Source organism: Punica granatum, chromosome 7 (genome assembly GCF_007655135.1).
Source record: "Punica granatum isolate Tunisia-2019 chromosome 7, ASM765513v2, whole genome shotgun sequence".
NCBI lineage: Eukaryota > Viridiplantae > Streptophyta > Magnoliopsida > Myrtales > Lythraceae > Punica > Punica granatum.
The window spans coordinates 23,382,601-23,389,021 of record NC_045133.1 but is presented as its reverse complement, the minus strand read 5'-3'; positions in this window follow the sequence as shown (position 1 = coordinate 23,389,021).

Sequence of the window (6,421 nt, the reverse complement as noted above, 5' to 3'; positions counted from 1 at the left end):
ATTTTTTGGCAACAAATTTGGGACTAATTTTGCTGTCTGAGTTGATGTAGTTGATGTGTGTTGGTCGATTTATCTAGGTGAACAAACTGATCATAAGAAATCGAGGAACGAGTATAGAGACAAGTTCCTATTTTGGATCGAAAAGGATGGCCCTCCATTGCTTGTTTCTGGCCTCAGTAAGCTAAGCTTTCTAGCTATATTAAACTTGACTTTTCTAGCTAACCTGATTCCAAATATGATGTATAAGTTTGATTAGGAAAAAGGCGACTCCACTACCCACCATGTAGTTATATACTTTGATTTTGAGCAAGCCAGAGGGCTTTTGCATTTTGGTGCCTTTTCATCCGACTTTTCTGCCCAGTTTTTATCAGGTCATCTTCCCTGCTGACTGTGTATATGTTGCCTGTACTGCTCGTTTTTTTGCAAGAGGATTTGGCACAGAAATTTCCTTCGAATGGTTGTACATCGAAATTGCTGGTGCCTTTGTTTGTTGGTTGCTGGCTGCCATTTCTGTTTCTTACGCTAAGCTGCATATTATTCTTTACATTGGTGCCTCTGATTGAATGATATTGTTGCTGCATTGGAACATAATGTGCTTGTGGCCTCACTGTGGCATTCTTTCCTTGCATTTATCTATCAATGCCTCTAGTCCGTAATACACCTTCAATTCATAGCTTCTACATGTCTTGCATGTATGAGTGTGTATTTGCCTAGTTAACCTTTACTGTTGTATGTGCATTATTAAGTTATCGGTACTTCTCTGCAACTGAGATGGCTCCCAAGGGTGATGGCATAGTTGAGTGGACAGACGAGCTTGAGAGTGCTTTCGTTGACATTATGGTCGATAAATTCCAAAGAACGCATACATCAAGTTGGAAAATGAAGGACTGGGAACAGATAAGTAAGGAACTGGAAGAGAAATTCCCAGGTGTGATTCTTGGCGCCGACAAGGTCAAAACAAAAGCACAAAGGATGAAGACACAGTACACACAATTCACAGAGTTGATTCAGCACACAGGAGTAGGTTGGGATGCGCCGACTAACACCGTGAAAGCGAATCTTGATATTTGGGACAAGTTTATCAAGGTACTGTACCGCTTACTCTTTCTTTAAAGTTGCCTATTTAACGCAAAGTCGTTGTTACTAAGTATTGCATGTGTATAACATGTAGAGGCATAGTAACTTCAGGACTTTTCGGTCAAAAGGATGCAAGCATTATGAGGCCTTGCAACTGATTTACAAAACATCGTCAGCAACAGGGGGCCTACGAATTTCGTCAACCGACCCACCTCATAGCCCCCGATCCTATGCACGCATAGAAGAGGAATTCTAGCATTACGGAACAGCCGTGGCAAAGAGTCTATCGATCTTGCAGAGGGATCCGACGACAGTGATGACCCAATTGATGAAGCTGAGGAACCTGTCGTCACAGGGTCGCGGCGACGCGTGAGAAAGAGAGGTTCAAACAACAAGTCGCAGTTGCAGGAGTTGATCAACTTGTACAAGGAAAGTAAGGTGAAGAAGGACAAAGCGAAAAATTCTACCCCTCCGGAGTCAAAGAAGAGCAAGTCAGTGACGAGCCCAGAGAAACCAACACAGAACAGCATCGGAGAAGCCATGGTAATCCTCAATCAAATGAGGGGACCAATTTCTGTACGGGAGTATCTGGCCGGTACAACACGTATTACGGAGGATGAACGATGGCGACAGGCGTTCGTTTGGATGTACGATGAAGCTAGGCGCGAATGGTTGCACAACCTTGTTCATCCTTGAACAACCGACATTTTCTCCTCATATGTGTTTGTTACTTTCGGTTTTTTCTATTATGACATTAACCAGACCCTTGTTTTCCATTACTGTTATGTTTGAACATGATTGTCTTTGATAATGCATTGACTATGTGTTTGAAATGTTATTCCCTTCGTCAATTCGTGCTATTTGTTGATAATCTATCATGTTAACGTTTGTTTATTCAGCTCGTCACCTTCAACGGAAGAGGATTATGGCAAGGTATGCGAACTCAATGCGATATGATAATTCATCCAGCGATGATGACGACAGCAGCGTAGATGATTTGCCCGTCCTTTTGGCGATCCACGATGCAATGTCTGAACAGCAAGTCCCCCGTGCACGTCCTTGTAGAACGTCGGCACTACGAGGCAGTGAGTACATTAACGAAGTGCTTTCAAATGACACAAGATGTTACGAGAATTTCAGGATTGACCCTCACGTATTTCATAATTTGTGCGACACATTAAGAGCAAACTGTGGCATTCGAAATACAAGGAAAGGTATGACCGTCGAGGAGATGCTTGGAATGTTCTTATTGGTAGTTGCACATAGCACTCGATATGCCGTTGTTGCCGAACGCTTTCAGCATTCTAAGGAGATGGTCTCACGAGCATTCAATTTAATACTTCAAGGACTTCATTCGTTAGTGCCAACGTACATAAGACCGAGGAACGTTGAGGAACAGCCTGAAATTCGCGGATGCCGACAATGGTATCCATTTTTTAGGGTAATTATCGTACAACTGTCGAAATTAACTTCTATTCTTTTATTACATGTACTGTAATTCGTATCGATTTTTATTATTACTGCAGCATTGCATCGGGGCAATTGATGGGACTCATGTTAAAGCTATTATGCCAGCTTCGGTGAGAGGCGCGTATCGCGATCGAAACGGTGACATAACGCAAAATGTTCTTGCTGTTTGTTCCCATCAAATGATATTCACTTATGTCATGACCGGATGGGAGGGTTCGGCACACGACTCTAGAATTCTTGCTGATGCCGCAACGTTACCGACATTCCCTGCACCACAAGGCGGTAAGTTGTTACTTTCCATATACCATGTTCTCTTGTTAAGCTCTTCTGTATTTCGATAAACATATGGAACATTAGATATGTACATTATTTCTACATGTCTGCACGCAGAACAATATTATGTAGTTGATGCGGGCTTCCCAAATGTGCCCGGTTATTTGGCCCCTTACAAAGGACAACGGTATCACCGCAGTGACTTCAATAATGACAATCCTCCAACGACGATGGAAGAGTTGTTTAATCAGCGTCACGCATCCGTTCGTAACGTAATAGAACGGTGCTTCGGTGTCGTGAAGAACAGATTTGGAATATTGCGGAAAATGTCAAACTTCAGACCGCGTCGTCAAGGACAAATTGCGCTTGCCTGCTTTATGTTGCATAATTTCATTCGGATCAATAGTTATCGCGATAGCTTATTTGAGAAGTATGGTGATGCGTGGCAATATTATGATGAATTTCGTAATCCGCCTCAACAAAATGGAATCTGAAATGATATTGACATGAGCAGTAGGGAGATGGATATAGTACGTGACCGTATTGCATATCAAATTTGGCACGTTGAAAGAGGACAAGCCTATTAGTATGTACAAGAACGGGGTGGAGTTGAGAATTAATAGTAATGGAATTGTATTATAAAGGAGTGAAATGTAATGTTTATGTGTGGGACCCACCTTTATTGACTTTTGATGTGTTGTTTTGTTTTGTAGTGGGTAGAGTTGAGTTAGAATTGTGATTTTAAGAGTGTATTGTGAAACCAAACACCACCTAATTTTTTTTGTTTTGGTAGCAGGACAGGCCCTAGGCCCGATACATAATTGACTTCTTTTTCTAGCGTGGCACATTTTTTATTTGTGGCCACAAATTGCAACCACTCATCTATTCAATCAAATGAACCAGAAATATTGAACAATCTTAAAACAAAAATTAGGGGAAGAAGCATCTCATGCCCTTGCTGCATGTTGTTGTTCCAGCAACTAATGAATCAGAAACCCATCCTTAACCTTTCCTTTCCTTTCTGAAATGCTATTGCATTCCTTTCTTTCTATATGATGTAGGATATAACCATCAGAACAAAGTTTTCGCCAAGTTGTTTTCGGTTTTCTTCCTTTCTAGTTCGAAATTAATCTATTGTTCCCAAACTCCAGGAGATATTTTGCGCTAGCTTTCATATTGTCACGTCACCACACCAAGGTTGCTAGCAAGTCATAAGAATGGAAAAGTCTTTCCTAACTTAGAGATACCTCGTGAAAGGGCCATCAAATTAGTGGAGGATATGCCCGAATTTGTATCTATGTATATTACGAAGAGGTATCAGTGAGGAATACGTACGCCTTGACCAACTGAGCTCGTAAATATAGTGTTCCACGACACCATATTAAAGAACAAAGAAGTAAAAAGAAAACATGGTGAACGGCCTACTTAGAATACCATAAAAGTCTTTTTTTTTAATATGCACCATTATATTCGGAAATCCAACGGACCTGATTAATTCAATTCGAACCCGGTCAGTCCACTAAAGGAGTAAAACTCTCTTAATCATGGACTTTCTCCTTGTACAAGACTCGAATCCGGGACCGTACTTTAAGGTAATAAGTATTGAATTACTTGAATCAATTCACGTTAGTTAAAAAGTCTAAGTTTTTCATTTATTAAACAAAAGATAAACTGAGAAATCGTCTTTAACACCAATCCCAATGCACGAAAAAAAAAGACCTTACTTTGTCAAGAGTATGGCGTTTTGCATATTCTTGGAATCTCTATACACAAAAATTAAACAAGGGACCAAAAACAATCACACGCAATCGACAGTTATAATAACAATAAAAAAAGAGAAAGTGCTTCGAATGTAGAACCGTTTCGAGACACGCTATGTAAGGCACTAACTTCAACGTAGATTTTCGCCACTACCATAGTGTAATAGCAGGATTTGTTTAAGGCCCAGCAGTCCAAGAATTGAATGGAGCAATGCAATTTGGTTTGATGGGCACTTTCCTCGTTCTTCTTTTATTAGTTGGCTCTGTATTCATAACAGATTAGCGACGAAGGATCGTCTTTTCAAATGGGGGATTCAGCTTCAAGCAACTGAATGTGATTTCTGTCATATGCAGTGGGAGACTTGCGACCATCTCTTTTTTGATTGTCCAGTCACCCAAGGAATTTGGAGAAGTTTGTTGGCTCGAATCGGCTTACACCGAACACAAGTATGCTGGAGTACGGAATTTCGTTGGATATCCTCTCTTCGAGGCAAGAAGCTTGATGTGATTTGCCTAAAGTTACTTTGGACACACTACATTTACAGCATATGGCGAGAGAGGAACGCTAGAATCTATCAAGGACAAACCTCATCTACGGCGGCTATGGTTCGAAAGATCTTTGCAGACGTAAAAGCAAAGTTATATGTACTCCCCCGATTCTCTCACAAAATTGTAAACTCTGTCATAGTCCATCACATCTTTTACCCTCTTGATAGTGTTAATAGTTAATCAATTTTCTTTTGGAGTGTAGACTGGGAGTTCTTTGATGTTGGTGATGATGTACAGGGTAAATGGTCTCTTGATGTAAATCCTTTTGATTAATGAAAGTCTCTACCATTTATCAAAAAAAAAAATAGCAGGATCACGTCCTACTGTTAGGATACAAAGAACATTTTAGGATTTTCGTAACAATCTGTTGAAAATGTAACTACCTGTCCTACCAAAATCCGTTTGGCTTGGCAGAAATTTGGAAACAAGAAAGAAAGAGGCAAAGAGTCGCACAATACAATTTTTTTTTTCCCGGTTGGTATCACACAGTGCAATTTAATATTGCCTAAACACTGGACAAGCATTTCATTTACGGAAGGGTAATTTTGGAATTTCACCGTCACAAGTAATATTATAAAATTTCCAGGGGTATTTTAGGAATAAAAAAATCGAAAAACAATTAGAGGAGCTTTACACTTTTATAATGGTTATAGATATGGCTTGATAAGTACTTAATTGATTGAGTGATATGTGTTTGATTGTACAAAAATTAAATGGCTGAAACCATTTTTATATTATCGCCCAATACTTTAATTTCCTTTCACTTTTGACCCACATATTATTATTATTTTTTAAAATCTCAGAATTTAAAAGAAACAAAAACAAAAAAAGGACAGAAACTTCTATCGAAGAGGGTGAGGGCACCGGCGGTGCTGTCTCCAGCCACGAACTTCATAGAGGAGGTCACCGGCGAGTGCAGATGCCGTTGGCGACCTCTGTGGAGTTCGTGGCCAAAGATGATGCCATTGATGCCCCTTCCTGCTATCGCCTCCTCGCTCCCCCACCTCCTCTCTCTCTTTTTCTCTGTGGGTTTCTAAGCAAAAATCCGAAAATGGACCAAAATGAAAGTACGAAAAACTTTAGGGGTACCGGTGCAGATATGAGAAAGTGGTACTCTAGCTAAGCGAATCAGTCCTTCGAGTGCTGAATGTTTAAGTGCATTAAGATAATGATTAAGTGCATTTTTACATAAGTCTATTAAGTTAAGTCAATTTTTTGAATGTTTATCAAACAAGTTTAATTTTATTAAGTGCTTAATGATTAAGTTCAGCAATTATTCTATGTTATCAAAC